General features: G+C 46.2%; 1 long non-coding RNA gene across 1 annotated transcript; it reads right to left on the bottom strand.

The window, feature by feature from the left end:
* Positions 1 to 8,672: 8,672 nt before the first annotated feature.
* On the bottom strand, positions 8,673 to 16,134 carry LOC122462807. Its single transcript, XR_006285615.1, has 3 exons — positions 16,048 to 16,134; positions 15,608 to 15,652; positions 8,673 to 8,789 (listed from the first exon to the last, which is right to left on the bottom strand). It is a non-coding gene; the product is annotated as an uncharacterized LOC122462807 (long non-coding RNA).
* Between the last annotated feature and the right edge of the window lie 1,255 nt (positions 16,135 to 17,389).

The raw sequence follows: 17,389 nt of genomic DNA, 5'->3' as shown, positions 1-17,389 counted from the left end.
ATTATTTATTTGCGGTAGTGCCCACTATTTGCTAGGTGCTTTACAAACATTTGAGGACAATCCTTGCTTAGGATGATCCCACAAACTCCAATTTGCAGAACTCCAATTGACTTCAGTTGGGCCAGATTTTCACCAAAGTTTGGATGCTTGGTCTCAGTCCAAAGCTGAATTATTTTGGAAGGAAGGAAGTTTATTCAGCATTCATAAGTTATGAATTTGAGAAAAAAATATATTAAATTGCAAACTTCACTAACTCAACTCAATCAACTCACAGTTTAGATTTGAAATCATTTGGACAAACAATAATAACTTACCCAAAAATACAGCCTCAACAGATGAGCAGCTAGGTCCTCAGCCTCAGCTAAATATACTTGGAGCCACTCCAGCAGCACAAAGGGACTTAAAACTGCCCTAAAGAGGTAGCTGCGCATTCCTGTTACAGAGAAATCCCCCCAGTGGTGTAAAGCTATTATTTCCTTCTCCCCTCCTGAGTTGGAGATGTGTCTGGGAGCGCGGCTACAGCACACTATTCTGGCAATTCTGGGTTGACAGAAGCAATGTTCCCTCTAATTTTTTTTCATCCATGTGCGGAATGAATTTTGTTATGTGCACCAGTATCAAGGTAATGTGCAGATGTGTATCACAAGTAGAAACAAATAACCTAGATATAATATATATTTTAATAAGTTACTATAGGGATAATTACTCCAGCCAGGCTAGGTTAAGCATTTTAGAACTAACTACTCAAATAATTAAATTTAAGCCTAAGAAATAAAAATTATGAAATTCGTAAACCAGTCAAAAAACTAAAATAACAGCACTTTGAAAGAATACAATTACAGAGACTATATGTGCATTGCAGGAAGCATCAAGAAGTAAAAAGAACAATAATACAAGTATGTGTTGGGAGGTGAGTGAGAGAGATGGAGTGAGTGTGTGTGAGAGAGACACACACAAACACACTGTGTTGTGTGTGAGAGAGAGAGAGACATGCTGTAGATCAGCACTCACCATGTGAATCCTGCTTGTTCAGATACAGCAGCAGCTGCCAGCCAGCTCCGTCCCACATCCCACTCCTGAGCCCTGTCGTGTTCTTCCCCCCACCCCGCTCTGCGGAGATGGGGTATGGAGGTGGGTGGGGGACACCCTGACATCAGCACCCCTCCTCCCCGCCGCTCTGCATAGCTCCGAGGAGCAGCTGGCCAGGGGTTCCAAGGCAGAGGCGTTGGGGGAGGGGCACCTGAAGTGCACAGCACTTGATAGACTGCTGGGTGGCTGCAAGGCCATGCAGCTTTGAAGGAATTTAGGGCACAAGGCCCCTTAGGAGGCCATTCCAGGCAGTGTAAGTTAGAGCAGCCCTGTGATTGCTCTAATTTGTGCCTCCAGGGACAAGGGGAAAAAGTTGTTTAACAATAGCAGCAGGACAACACATCACAACCTTTGTCTCACAAGACAAAACTCTACTATGCTACTAAACAGAATAAGATAAATGAAATGGTTCTCAGCTTGCATTAGATAGTTCCAAAACCTGTTTGAGGCACTTTTGGCTTCGGTAATTTAACCATCAAAAGACATACAAAACAACAAGGATCTTGAGCTTAAACTGCAGTGCAGTACATCTGGAAAGATACTTATCTATAATTTACATACAGTGTAAATAATATCTGCATATTTACCCAAGTAGAGCAATTCAGCATTGGATACCCATGTACCTGACAATACCTTTGTATTTGTATACTGTTCCAAGTAACTAGGCACCTGTATGTAATATCAGACCTTTCACACCTTGTGGCGGTCTCCTCAGAAGAGGGTTGAGGCAGGCATCTGTAGGTAGTGGCATATGTGGATGGAACAGATGTTTGCTCTTTTGCCGCCTATAGCATAACCTGTTTTTGTCAGTCCTCTTCCCAGGACTTAATAACAATGATGAAATTAAACGATAGTCCTGTAATAAAAGGTAGTTTGCAAATGGTACTGCTGATCCAAGTCATTTCCAGCAGATGGCACAAGTGTCTTAAATGTTAATCAAATGTATGCTGACCTTTCTCAGTAACAAAAGGCATTTGAGGAAATATACTGTCTTCTGAGGGTATAAAAGATGAGCCTCCAGTTTAGAGCAGAACTCTGTACCTAAACTAGGGATGTAAAAGGTTAACCAGTAAGCATTAGGCTTGGATTGGAGTGGCCTCAGCCCTGCTGTGCCAGTGAGACCCCAGTCCCGGCCGGAGCAGGCCCCTGGCTGCGCTGGCGGGAGCCCAGCCCTGGCTGTGCAATGCCGGCTGGACCTCAGCCCCAGCTGCGCTGGCTGAGCCGGCAGGACCCCAGTACCGGACATAGAGGGCCCCCAACCCTGGCCGCGCCAGCCAGCAAGAGCCCAGTCCTGGCTGCACGGTGCTGGCCTGCCAGAGCTCAGCCCCAACTGCACCACACTGGCTGAGCTGGCAGGACTCCAGTCCCAGCCGGAGCAGGCCCCCAGCCCTGGCTGCGCCGTGCCAGCTGGCGGGAGCGGGCGGGAGCTCAGCTCTGGCCGGCCAGACCTCAGCCCCAGCCACACTGCACTGAGCCAGACTCCAGACCCCACCGTGCCAGGCCCTCCCAGCTACCTTGGTTAACCAGTTAAACAAAATAATTTTAATCATTTAACTGGTTAACTTTTAAAACCGATATTTACATCCCTAACCTAAACTGGTCACTAATCTTAGACATGCCATCATGATGTGTTTTGTATACTCAGATACCGTGGTGATGAGCATAGTACAAGAATTTAAATACACAGAATCGTCCACAAGTATGTGTAGAGGATCCTGTTAATCAAAATGAATATTTGTGGAGCACAAGACCTCATAAGCAGTGTACCCAGCTACTTGACCTAGCTGAACTGTTCAACTCCCTGCCTGGGAGCTAAACGCTTTCCCTATGACTACCTCCTGTGGAGTGAATGAAGGTCATCCTGTGAAATTTAAAATACATTTAAAGAGAACCAAACTCTAACCCTACAGCCAAAATTTGTCCTGGTCTTGGTAATCATCTGTTTGGATTCTGCTTCTCTCTGGCCTACCTGGCACACCTCTCACTCTCCTCCATTCCATTTAAAACCCCACCATCAAACTCATCTTCCTCTCCTACTGTTCTGACCATTTCACCCCTTTTTAGTCCCTGCACTGGGTCCACTTCTCCTGCACCAAATTCAAGCTCCTCATCTCACCTTTAAGGCTCTAGGCCAGATTTTTAAAAGTATTTAGATGTCTAAAGATGCAGATAGGCTCTTATTTGGAGTTTCATAAGCAATGAGACTTGGGGGACCTGACAGGTTTCAGAGTAGCAGCCGTGTTAGTTTTTATCTGCAAAAAGAACAGGAGTACTTGTGGCACCTTAGCGACTAACAAATTTATTAGAGCTTATTAGTCTCTAAGGTGCCACAAGTACTCCTGTTCTTTTTGGGGGACTTGAGTGTTTCAACACAGAGCATTACAGTGCCTAACTGTTAGGGGCCTAGAAAATCACAGGAACAAACACTGTGATTCCCAAAGCAGATTTAGGCACCTAGGCTCCCTGTACAATACAGGGGGGAAAAGAGGCACTTTACAATGTGATCCATGGAAGTCAGCATGCTAGGTGGGGAGTCACCTAAGCTAGCCAATGGGAAATGCCAACAAGAGGGGTATATCCTAAGGCCAACAGCTCCAACATGAAAGATGGAGGGGACACCACATCACGCTATCCCAAAGCTCAGTGGTGAGAGCACTGTCCTGAGAGATGGCAGAGCCTTGTTTAAATCCTTTCTGCCAAAGAGATGGAAACTAAACCTGAGTCTCCCACATCCCAGGCAAGTGCTCTAACTATGAAAAGTGAAAAAATGGGTTGACAGCAGCAGCAGCTCCTCCTGCTCCAGCCAGATTTTGATTGGGACCTGATCTGGTAGGCAGCCTCTGAGCATGCCTACCGGACTGGGCCCCACAGGGGACTTAGGCGTCCATATGTCTAGTTTCCCTGGTTTGTGAATTGCTCTAGGGCTTAGGTGGGAGATAAGCATCTGGCCACTTAGAGGGACTGCAAATGCCCACAGGTGCTTACGGAAGTTTTACAGGGAAAATTTAGGAGCCAAGTAAGTTAAAGTGTCTACAGAGTTTGGTGGGAATTTTATGGATCACTGTAGAGCCAAACTGGGATTTAGGTGCCTACATCTGAGACTTAGGTGCCTAAGTCTGGGGTTTAGGCATCTAAGTACCTTTGTGGATCTGGGCCTAAGTGCCTAACTCCCATTTCTTTCAATGGGAGTTAGACACCTAGGTGTTTTGAAAATTCCAGTGGGTGCCTATCTGCATTGTTAGGTCCCTAATTACCTTTAAAAACCTAGCCTTCTGTCCCTGTTTTAATCTCATCTCTTGTCTCCATCATGCTCTTGTCCAAGCCCTAAAGTCTGCCAAAACGGCTTCCTTTTCTGCCCCATTTGTTTTCCTCTTCTACACAAGCTTCTGTGTCTTCTGCAATGCTGCCCCATGTCTTCAGTGTCCTGTTGTCTTATCCAAATCTCCCACAAAGCCCACCTTGTCACACAACTTCTTTCCTCATTTAGCTTCCCGCTCTAAGCTCACCTCTTTCCACAATCTCTGCAACAGTGACTCACTCCCCTATGCTATCTTTCAAACTAGCTACCTGTATAATAATTTATTTTCTATATTCCTCCCTTTTGCCTTATGTTAGTACTCTCTGCATCATGCCTTGTCGTATTAACCTGGACTGTGAGTGCTTTGGAGCAGGGATGGGGGCCCAGATCCTCAAAGATATTTAGGCACCTAGTTCTCTTATTCCCCCCTGTAAAGTGCCACAGACCTCAACTTGTATCTTGTTCTCAGCCTTATGCAGTCTGTCAAAATAAATTATTCAAAGCAGTGTGCATGAGGCACAGGCCAGGCCTCAATCTATTATGAAATAATGGGCTCCTTTGAGGCACAGTGGCCATTGTCTCGTATTCTCTGCTTGGTGTCCCCCTCTGGATGCCTTGTTTTGGCCCTATGACCTTCATTCTCATCCCTGGTTTCTTATTTTTTGCCTCCCACTCCCTCAGTTTTGCTCTGGGTTTTATAGTTTCTCCCCCTCAACGGAGGGGATCGGCCTTTCATTCTGGGTGGGGCCAGTCCCTTCTTACTTGCAATAGGTAAGAAGTGATGAGATTAGGAAGACAGGTATTCAGTTTGGACCCATGTAGTAGCCACTCCCCCTCCCATGCCAAGTATATTGGATTGAATACAGTGATATACCAGAGGAGAGCTTTGCTTTGACTTTTAACAGTCACTTTCTGGGCTCTGCAAAAGGTGCCAACAAGTATAGAAGTGGAGATAGGGAGAGACAAAGATTTAATTCCCTGCCAAATAAGTTTCCACAAGCTGCTTTGCAAATTTTCTAAATAGATGCACACAAACAAAGATCAGGAACATGAACAGTTGCACTTGCCAATGTCCTAATGCCCAGGAACTGATTTACACTCTCCTCATAACTTTAGGACCAATGCATGCCATCCCTCCCTTCTCATGGAAGGGCAGGAGCACTGTGCTGCAAGTCTGTTAACAGAAAATCAAAGGGGTAGACAGATTGCAACCATCAAAAGATTTGCAAGTGGAACAAGTGACTAATAATCACTTATTATTACTGGTAATAACTGAAGGCTAATGGTCTTCATTTAGCAATTGTAAGGCTGCGAGTTTGTCATGGAGGTCACAGAAGTCACGGATTCCATGATTTTCCGTGACCTCCATGACTTCTGCAGTGGCCGGTGCACCTGGCCTGGGGGCAGCTCAGGCAGCCGCTGTGCCAGCTGCACAGGCCGCTGTTGGGGCAGTCTTGGGACACCATGCCACTCTGCCCCAGCAGCAGCAGGAATCTGGGTTAGGGAGGGGGCAGGAGGTTGGTGCACAGGATGGGGTGAGGTGGGCTCTGGGAGGGGCTTACCTCAGGGGCTCCCTGGAAGTGGTGACATCCCCCTTGCTGCCCATCCCCCAGCACCAGTGGGGGTCCCGGCGGAGCTGGTCACCACTGCTGCCCCCAGCACCTGCAGTGCCCCAGGCCACCCCCCCACAAGATTTAGTCAGGGGTATATAGTAGAAGTCATGGACCGTGAATTTTTGTTTACTGCCTGTGACCTGTCCATGACTTTTACTGAAAATAGCCATGACTAAAACGTAGCCTTAGCAATTAGCCACAAGAGATTGTGAGCTGCATAAAAGGAGTGGCTGGGCTTATAAGTGAGGAGTGAGTTATGTGAAAAACGTGTGGTTTTTAAACTGAGTTTTTAGTTAAACTAGTGCTAAAGGCTAAGTGGGATGTATTTATTATGGGTTAGCTTAAATTGATTCGGAAATGACTTCAGATATTCTAATTAAAACTTAGTTATTTTGAGTTAAGAGTGCCCACACAATTGTCTGTGCTAACTACATTGGTTTAAAAAATGATGTTAGTGAAACTGGTGCAACTTTCTCTTGTAAACAGGGCCTTTGAGACATGTCTTTTGGTTGAGATAATAGGGAAGGTGCCAAAATTCTGATTATACTGGCATGTCTATGAGACTGCTGTCTTTGTTAGATTTTCATGTAATCCAAGAACTGTTTATGTAGGAAAGGGCAGGGACCATGGGTAGTGGGTAGCATAGGCATGGGAAGGCTGTGCCTCTCCAAACAGCCTGGCATGGTCCTCCCATGCTCCACCCCAGGCCTCCTCCTGCTTGCTTTCAGTTCCCTTCCCGCTGGGCTGGGGCAGGCAAGCTGGGGCCAGTGCTCACGCCCACCTGGTGCTGGGGCTGCAGGGTGCTCTGGGCTCCAGTGGGGGAGGGGAGTGGAAAGAGTGGGGCAAGGCCTTGGTCGGGGGGGGCACAGAAGGGGCTAGCCTCCCCCAATGGCACCAACTTCCCCACATCCCAGCCCAGGGCCCTAATAGCGGCAGAGTGGTCTGCCATTGGGTCAGTGGGGATCCTGACTACAACATGCTGACCTAATCTCTGGCAGCGCTGCAGCCAGCCTGGGGTCAGTTGCCCTGGGACACTTCCTATATTCCCCCTTGGGTGTACCTTGCAAGGGTCGTCCTCCGTCTCCCCAGGGTACACTGCAAGCCAGCCTGGGGTCAGTTGCCCTGGGACACTTCCTATATTCCCCCTTGGGTGTACCTTGCAAGGGTCGTCCTCCGTCTCCCCAGGGTACCCTGCAAGCATCAGTCCCAGCAACTCCTCAGCATCTGACATATTTGGCTATACGGGTAGCTCAGGGCCCTTCTCGGGACAGCAGAAGTCTTCTGTGTCTACAGCAGGGAGAACGCATCCAACTTCTTTGGCAGCTGCCTCCCAACTGAGCTACAGAGCCTGCCTTTTATACTTCGTGTTCCTGTCCCACCCCTCTGCTTCCAGCGTGGAGATCGTGGCCTTCCTGGTTCTGCCCATCACCAGGGGGCGGCTGTTCACGGGGCCGTGAGCACGGGCATGTACTTGGCGCGGTTTACCCTACTCCCAGATACCTGCCCCTTTTGCGGCATGAGGGAAACCCTGGTGCACGTCTACCTGGAGTGCGCCAGGCTGCAGCCCGTATTCTGGCTCCTCATGAATATTTTGTTGAGATTTTGGTTGCACTTTTCCCCTCACCTCCTTATCTATGCATTCCCTGTCCATGGCCCCACTAAGTCAAGGGACCTCCTGGTCAACCTCCTCCTGGCCCTGGCTAAAGTGGCCATCTATAAAACTAGGGTGAGGAGGTTGGCCGATGGAGTCTCCTGTGACTGTGGGGCCTATTTCCGATCCTCCGTCCGTTCACGCCTCCGGGCAGAGTTCCTCTGGGTGGCGTCCACTGACTCCCTTGACGCCTTCGAGGAGCAGTGGGCGCTGTCCGGGGTTCTCTGCTCGGTGTCCCTGTCCGGTTCCCTTCGTTCGACCCTTTGACCGCACTCCTGTCCCTGTTGTTCATTAGTTGTCCCCCGTAATTATTTGGTTTTCCAGGTCCTGTGGACCCCCCTCTTAGGCGGGGGGGATCCTTTAGCAGTGGGTGGGCTTTGCCCACCCACTTCCTGGATCCCAATAAGACCAGGGGACGGCTGGCTGCCTCTCACTGTCAATCTTGGAGGGTGGCCACGCCTCTTCACTACAGAGGCTCACAGAAAGGATAGAATATTGATTCTGAGGAAATTCAGTTAGCTCGTATCCATGATTCAAAGGAGATTCATCATGTTCAAGTTGGTAAATAGTAGCACTGTGTTTAAAAAACAAAACAACCCCTCAATGTAACAGAAAGATGACTGGCAGCCAATGCGATACCATAACTTTTATGGTTGTTGACAATGACACACTCAGTATGTGCACATGATCCAGTGTAATGCTTGGGGAAATTTAAACCATGAAATGAACAAGTGTTTTTCAAAGCTGCTGAGGCAGCAACCTTCAACAAACAATTTTTCAAAGCACAGGATGCAGAGGAAGCCAGAGGTAACTTCTCAAACCGTTTACTTTATTTACTAGCTGTTCTGACAAGACCTAAAAATGAATTCCTTCTTATTTTAAGGTTGCATGGCAAGAGTTATGTGGAGAGATACTTCTTATCTATTTAGTAGCATCAGTAGTGTTCTGCACACTGATCTCTTTTCTCCAGAGTCTGGATCTCCAATAACAATCTTAATGTAACTCCAAGCTCTTCTGAGACAGTGTGCACACCAAATCTAGGATCTTTGTAACTTCTTGTGAAAATGGGCTTTGGCTTGCTCACAGAATCGTCTGTTGTCCAGGCACCTCTGATGTACAATTTCAATCAGAAAAATGGCTATGGAAAAATAAAACAATCTTCCTCTACAGTTCTTCTCCCTGGGTGTAATAGTGTTTCTGTTTAGTTTTATGGCTAAGTAAGTATTTCACTCTTGGCAGCCTCTTGGGGTGGGTATGGCCTGGCTTGGTAGTCTCTAAGGTGCCACAAGTACTCCTTTTCTTCCTGGGGAAGAAATTCAAGGACTCAGGACTCTGAGAAAGATCCAGGGTGTTGGCTGGATTGATGCGTCTTTCAGGGGGCCACTAAGCTTTGATGAATCTGGGTCCTATTTGACCTATACCATAGTACTGCAAAGCCACTGGGCTGCAGCCCCTCAGTATAAATAAGAGGGAGCTGCTGGCATGGCATTCTCTGTGAGGGCCCCTGAACTCTCACACTGAGAGTAAGGCACTACTCAAGGTGAGCCAGCATGGCAGAATCAGACCCTCTGGTGTCATTTCACATGGTAGGTGTTTGCTATGTACAAGTGACTCAATTAAACCAATTAAAATGGAGTGGCAGTGATAGAAGCAGGCAGGGCCCAGATGTCAGAACACACAGAACAGACAGAACCTTGGGGCAGTATGTATGAAAATGTTAATGTTTTTACCTTTAGAATTGCCAGTGCATTACCAAATTTTACATGTTAATATGCTTAGAAATACAGGGAGCCACTGCCGAATCAAATATTGTGAATAAATCACAGAACTAGTACAGGTTTCAGAGTAGCAGCCATGTTAGTCTGTATCCGCAAAAAGAAGAGGAGTACTTGTGGCACCTTAGAGACTAACAAATTTATTTGAGCATAAGCTTTCGTGAGCTACAGCCCACTTCATCGGATGCATGCCAGTACGTGCCAGAACTAGTACAGTGAGAAGTGACCCCCAAAATAGATAAGCTTAAAATTTAAAGGGATATAAAACCCATCAGTGTATAGGGTCTAGAAATGAGGTAATCTGTGGCTTTATTCTCATTGGCTCAAGGACTGAACTAGTTCAAGCTTTTAATTAGTTTCCTGTCTGATTCCTTGCAGGCAAGAACTCAAATCAGGTAACTTACATGCAAGAATGATCTCAACCACTAGATGTCCCAATACTATAGTCAGACCCTGCAAACGATTAGCCTCTGCATTTAAGCCCAGTGGAAGATAATAAGCAAGATGAGACAGAGGAGACCAGGCAGGATGTTGATGTTATCAAGATAATTTGTCACAGATCAACCATGCAAAGTGCTTTGTGTTGATCTACATGAAAAATGCTATGTTCTATAGCTTTACATTGTACATGCTTTATCTATGGTTTGGTAGTTTAATTAAGCAAGCTGTTATTGTACACCACCTAGCACATCTTTTATATCTCTGCATTTCTGTTTAGCATTTTGATTAGAAAGGCACATTTGCTTCTAAAGATGAGCCTGATTCCATGATACCTCACACAAAAGCCATGTGAAAGTGGGAGAAAACCTCAAAGTGGGGAAAATAAAAATGGCTCTGAAGCTAGAGATTTCTCACTACAATAATGCTTTGGAAATTGAGCCACCAGTGCTGCATGCACCACATGAGTATGTGAAAGCATGAGTGAGAGGGGTGTGATGACAAGTCAGATGCAGACAGCATTCATCCCCATCTTGATGAGAAATTTACAATCCTTTCAGGGCTCTTTAACACAATTTCCCTCTACTAACCTGTTCTTTAAACATTCTATTTCAAAACTATGTTGATGTCCACAAAAATATGTCTGTTTTCTTCCACTACTATTCATTATAAAGCCTAAAGGTATATTTAGATGAAAACAGGATTTTTTAACTATATTTTTAATTTAAGCACAAAGCATATCATCATAAACAAAAGCTCATGAACTATAAAAGTCACATGAGTCATGATGCCTGTATGGTAAACAAGGAATACGAACTGCCTACATTTATACAAAAAATGATTGTATTTTTTTTAAAACTGAATAGCAGTTCCATCCTCAGTCCTCAAAAATTGGCTTCTACTTTCTCCACTCCAATTAAACTGCTCTCATCAAGGTTTCTCATTACTAGGTCTGATCACAAAATTTCCAATTTTTAAATTCTTCAGTGAAGAAAGGACAGATTTTGCCAAACATTTTTTGGCCAGCTCTACCAATGGCCTCTTCCTGACCAAAGTCAGGGACCCTTCCCCATCCCCATCCTCTCTGCTGTTCTAGATACTGTTGATCATACCCTCTTTCTTGACATCTGTCCTGCTTTGGCTTGCATAACACAATCCTCTGCTGGTTCTCTCCTCTTCTCCCTTTAGACCCTTTCCTTAAGCTGATCTCATCTGCTCACATGACTTCAACTGTCTTCTCCATGTTGATGCCTCACAAATGCACATCTTCACCTGACTCCTCCATCCGGTTCCACATCTCAGGTTGTTTCTCTGGCATCTGCTCAAGGATGTCTTGCTATCAACTTAAATTTTATGTATCCAAAAATCAAACTTGTATTTCCTCCCAAGCTCTCCCCATTACTGTTACTGTTGTACACACAGCCATCTTCTGTGTCATTCAGTGAGGCCTGTGACCTTAGTATCCTCTCGGACTTCTTCACCCTTGTCCACACATCCAAATCCTGCCACTTCTTCCTCAACACTATCTCTATGATCTGGTTCTTTTCTAGCTAGTCAACTACCTAAAACGCTTGTCCAGGCCTTCAGAATCTTAATTACTAGTCCCTCCTCTTCCTTTCCAGCCTCTTGAAACCCACATTGGCCTCTCCCAGTCCGCACCAAATGGATCCCTTAGAATCACAATCATATTAATTTCCTCTGACTTCCTCTACTGGCTTCCCCTTCTCCACACATCAAGTTCAATATTCTTGTCCTCCCTTTAACGACTTGCATAACGCCTCCTCCCTCCCCACCTAAATAATCCACTCTTGTGGGGCAGGAAAGACTAGCTCCTGTCTAATTTCTAGCCCACAAACCATTTGGAGACCTTCTTCTGACAAAACACCTTGTGCAGTTTATTTACAATGTTCTTTCCCACCACCTTTACAGACTATGCAGCCTCGTATCAGCAGTACCACGGAGCATTTGGCTCGTGAGGGAAGGAGATCACTCACATCTGAGTTTGCAAGTCCCTCTCTAATGCATCTTTGTGCCTTTTATACTGTGACACCGCACCCCATATTTTTCACAGTGATATTATTGATATGATTATGACATAATTATGATGCATTTTGTACAAGATAAGTCATGTGAGGTGTCATTGAAAAAGTTATGATTTGCTGAATATTATTATCCTATTTGTGTGCATGTATCATTTTTGTTTCTGAAGTTATGAATATTGACTAGGGATCTTTATTTCAAATGGGCTTACTCTGGAAAATGCCTACAGCCAGCCTTTCAGATACAACAGTGAAGAAGCCAGACGGGGCTGATGGCCCGTTAACAAAGACAATGGCCTGTGGAATAGCTTAACCTTCCTGTGGGCATTTTGGCAAGCCTGTAAGCAATGGCTGCTATAACACTGCAAGGACATGTGACCAGGCCACATGATTCTGGACTCCATCTTGGGATGTCAGTATTTGTCCACAAACCGGTCTGGGAACCAAGTTTTGAAACAAAGGTTTCCTGCCATATGCTAAAGCTATATAAGGCAGGGAGTGACATCATCTATGGTTCTTCACTCTCCACACAAGACGACACCTGGAAACACTTAAGGAACAAAGACTGAACTGGGGGAAGTGCTGGACCCAGAATAAAGGGATTTCTAGCCTGTGTATGAAGACCTGAGAAACCCAAGCTGTAAAGCTAATGCAGCTTGTGCCTTAAGAATCTACACGTCTGCCTGTACCATCAGTTAGGGTGAGAATCTGCTATTCATATCCAGTCTAGTATATTAAGCTTAGGTTGCATTTTTGTTTATTTGCTAGGTAATCTGCTTTGATCTGTTTGCTATCACTTAAAAGCTATTTTTTGTAGTTAATACACTTATTTTATGTGTTAATCCAAACCAATGATCTTTGACTGGAGTGCTTGGGGAAAATCTCTGCTTGGTTACCGCAAGTGTGTATTGTTCTCTTCACATTGAGGGAGAGGTGGACCAGGTACTAAACCCATATACTGGCCAGATTTGACCAGGGCAGGACGATACTGCTCTGGGGTCCTAGGCTGGGAAGCTGGTGGTTAGAGAGACCTGCGTGTAACTGCAGCTGGGTGTGTCCCTACTTGGGTGAATGCTGGCAGGGGGGCTTTGCAGCTCGTCACAGCAGCACAGTGTGAGAGGGAGCCCAGGCTGGTGGATCAGAAGGCTCAGTGATATCCCAGTTCCAGGTGGCACCCTGGGTGGGAAAACGGTCAGATGTACCCATTGGGCTAATGAGTTAATTGGCCTATTAACTCTCTCCAACCCATCTCAATCTATCAATTGGGCACAGTCGTGGCATTGGAATTAGGGGCGCAGGGGGTGCTGCAACACCCCCAGGTTTTACGTGGGGTCCTGGCTGTGCACACGGGATCCCAGCTGCTGGCCCTGGTCTGCGCGGGGTCCCAGCTGCCGGCCCCACTCCCAGCTATGCACACAGGGTCCCAGCTGCTGGCCCCGCACTTGGAGTCTCGGCTGCCAGCCCCGTTCCTCACCGCGCACGTGGGGTCCTGCATCCCAGGTACTGGCCCCATTCCTGGAGGTCCTGGCTGCTGGCTCTGTGCCCAGCCCCACACACAGGTTCCTGGCTGCCAATCCCACACGCAGGGCTCCACTACTGGCCCCGCATGTTTCCCCAGCCGTGGCTCCAGCCTTGGCCCCCTTATCCCTGTCCTTGTTCCCCCCGCTCCCCAGAGACACGGCCCTGCTCCTGGCCTCAGCTCTGCGGGAGTGTCGGGGGAATGAGATAAAACGTTTGGAGATAGTGGGGGTGCTGAAAGCCAGCAAAACTATAAAGAGCATTCCAGCACCACTGGGCACAGTTCATATAGTCAGGTGTGCTCTGGGGCAACTAATTGGAGTGCTGACTCAGGTGCTGGTGCCATTGGCATCAACCCTCTCCCAACCCTTCCATTGTCAACAGTGCCATCCTTGATACCCTATTTGTCTACTTCTTCCATACCACCCCTGCCCTGGGAAGCCCAAGGCTCCTTGCTGAACTGGTCTGCACCTCTATTACCCTCTCCTCATGCAAAGCAGTCCACCTCAATCATGATGACTAAAAGAAACTAGCCACATCATTCAATCGAGGAAAAGAAACAATACCATGACTTATGACCAATCACAATTAAGCAACTCAGCTACCTTTTTAAGAACTCATTCCAGAAAGTAAAAAAATTCAGAAAAGCCTTTTCTGAACAAATTCAAATAATGAATAAAGTGGAGGAGGTTGTGCTATGCTCACAGAAGAGCAAGCAGAAAGGAGGCTACGTTCATCCAGTGTACTATTTGATGCAGGTTATTCACTCAGCTCCTCTTCTGGGTGAGGACACTGTGATCCAATAAGCAAGATTTAGATAGAAATGGGTGGGTCAAAGGGCCTCTTAAGAGCGAGAGCTGTAAAGGGTGTAGCGAAGCAAAAATTCACTGGGGTGGCACCTCCTTCTGGTCATCTTGGGAATTAGCTCTTGTCCAGCCCAGAGTGCCCTCTGCAGGCAAGTGTCTTCCCTGCTGCTGGCCCCGTGTCCCTCCTGGACCCTGGTGCCCTTTACCTCGGGGTTCTGCCCCAGCAGTACCCCCACGCTCTACCCCCAACCCTCTACCCCCACCTCGCCTCAGTGGCTACTGCCAGTTGTCCTCTAGCCCCGCTCACTGGAGTAGACTGCAGTCTGTAATGGCCACTCATCATTGGCAAGGGGTTAGGACCAGCTGCCTCTGCCTATTCCCAGGCTGCACCTCTATAGCCCCAGTACCTCTGTAGGCCTTCAGCCTGGGTTTTTACCAGGCTAGAGCTCCCCAGCTCCCTTGCCCTATTCCCCAGCACTGCTCCAGGTCAGGTCAGGTATGATACGATACGGTACGGTACAGAACGGTACGGTACAGTATGGTACCTTCCTCTCAGGCAGCTAGCCCTTCCCACTCCAGGGCTAGAGTGAGACTCTTTCAGCTCCTGGCCCCCAGCCCTCTTATCAGGACCAGCTGGGTTCTAGTTGAGCTGGCCACACCTGTGGCTGCTTCCCCAATCAGTCTATCTTGGCTGCTTTTAACCCCTGTTCTCCAGGGGTATCTCCTTTATTTCTTTTCATTAGACAGTGGAAAGTATGGGTAGGGTCCTTTGTGCCTAGTATTACTTGGGAATGAATGAGCAGAGGAATAATGAACCCATCAGTAAGAAACCATTTATTAATGTTTTCTTTGGCAGAAACATCTATCCTTCCCTTTCTCCTGTGCCTTTCACCTTAACTACAATTCAGTCATATTTAGCAACAATTTCTAGCTTAGTCATTCTATCAGGCCCTATGTGATAAATCAATGCCCTGTGAAGGGAATATGCTCAGCAATATTTGTAATAGTTTGGGCTCTCATGAGATAAAATTTTCATGGCCCTTGAATAGGAATAAACACAATTATATACCCACTGTCAGGAGTCTATATCCCATCTTGGCAGTAAGATGGACTCAGTGGTCAAGAAAGGCCTTTTCCATCTTTAACTATGCTGATCCCATAGTTCTTGCTATTCCTTCGCAAGCTCCTTGTGATCACACTTTTAAATTCTTGTCTACTTAAGGGTATCTTAATATCCACCTCCTCATTTCTTAGAGCTTGTGTTGCTGCTTTGTCAGCCATTTTATTTCCAAGTATTCTGATATGCGCTGGAATCCATGCTGTTGTTACACAGATACTTACTTGTATTATGTCCATAGTTAGGAACATTATTTCACTTACCGTCATTTCTGCTTTCCAGAGTCCGTGTTCTGATTGTCATAAGGCCTGACGAGGAATCAGATAAAATAATGCTGCAGCCGGTCGCACATCTCTAATCCAGCTTAGTGCCAACATTATTGCTGTTACTTCAGCTGTCAGATTGGTCACCTAATTCGATAGCCTTTTAGATTTCTGGATTCCAAGACTAGGAACACAGAATGCTGTACGCACTCTGCTGTGTTGTCATCTTTTGATCTAGCTGTATAGACTTGACAAAACTGGCCCCATTTTTCAGAAATAAATTCAGAAATTTCATTGGTCAAGATGTGTGGCTTTTTCCTTCCCTCGTTTTTTTCATACAATTCCAAATCCACAAATGGGGGAATAACTGTCCAGCTGTAATTTGATTTCCCATAACTAAAAATGTTTGGTTCTCTCAAAAAAAATTTTTTTGTACATACCTTGTTTAGCCATTTTTTTTAACCCTGATGCTATGAGGAAGTCTGTAGCAAGTCATATAATTTTTCCTACTAAGCTCCTAGTAATCCCACCTCTTCTTCCTCACTACCTTCCTGATTTTATACTATACTAGCCTAGCCGAGCCTAGCCTGGCCCCGGTTTCATCATCAATTAGACTTTATCAGCCCTGACTCTCCTCCAGGTGCAGCCGGTCACAGGTTAATTGGAGCCTTTTTACCTACTTAGGTCTCTTGTGGGGTGGATACCCTAAAGGGTCTAGTGTAAACAAGCTAAAAAGGAGTGTGGTCCTGTGTGGGATACCCATGGAAGGCATGAAGGGACAAAGCAGAGTCAACCCCAGCATGGATAACAGCTGTTTACATTGTTACCTAGAAATCTACCCTGGCCATGGACAGTATTGAGGGAATGTTAGTGAATCTGTTCACGTTACCTGGAAAGGTGCAAAGAAGTTCCATCACTGACAATTTTTAAATCAAGATTTTTCTAAAATATCTGCTCTAGGAATTATTTGGGGGAATGTGTTGTACAGGTGGTCAGACCAGAGGATCACATTGGTCCCTTTTGGCCTTGGTGTCTATGAATCTGTAATAGGAAGAAGCAGGCCATAAAGATGACTTATTCCAAGGCTTGCTTGTTCTTGTACTTATAGTTCCATGCAAGTGTATTAGGGACACTAGAAGTAGGAGCACTTTGGAGCATATTACTACCCGATGCGCAGAGCATTCCCCAGGCAGGGTTGGAGTGGGGGCTGTGCAGAACATCCCTTTATTGGAGCAACCCCTATTCTTACCCCCTTCACCTAACTCATTGTTTATACTACATTTCCATGAGGAAATTTACAATATTGGAGAAATGTTAGGAGCTGAGTTAAAGGGTAAATGGTTTAAAAAACAAACAAACAAACAAAAACGATAACCAGCCCCCTCCTTCTCTCCTTCAGGAGTTCCGAAAAAAAGCATGGGCCACATCCTCATCTGGTGTCAATCATCCTTGCCCCACTGAACTCTGTGGAGTGATGCTAATTTACACCAGCTGAGGATCTGGCCCAATGACTCTAGAAGCACAAAATCTGCTGCCTGCAGTGAGCTGATGTAGGAAATGCAGGTCTCCTGCCATCAATATCTCGTACCCCACACACAGCCTCTGGGGATTTGCAGTACTGCTGCCGTGCATTTTCGGATGAAAAAATGTAAGAATTTGGCTTTTAAAAAATCATTTAAACCTCCCATGGGACAGATTTTATGGCTATTAAAATATTTGGGTTCTGCTCTCCAGCTTGCCCTTTGCTACCGAGCACATGCTGTGCATAAGTAATGAGCCATT

The sequence above is a fragment of the Chelonia mydas genome, chromosome 13 (genome assembly GCF_015237465.2).
Source record: "Chelonia mydas isolate rCheMyd1 chromosome 13, rCheMyd1.pri.v2, whole genome shotgun sequence".
NCBI lineage: Eukaryota > Metazoa > Chordata > Testudines > Cheloniidae > Chelonia > Chelonia mydas.
This window is presented reverse-complemented; position numbering and strand designations above follow the sequence as displayed.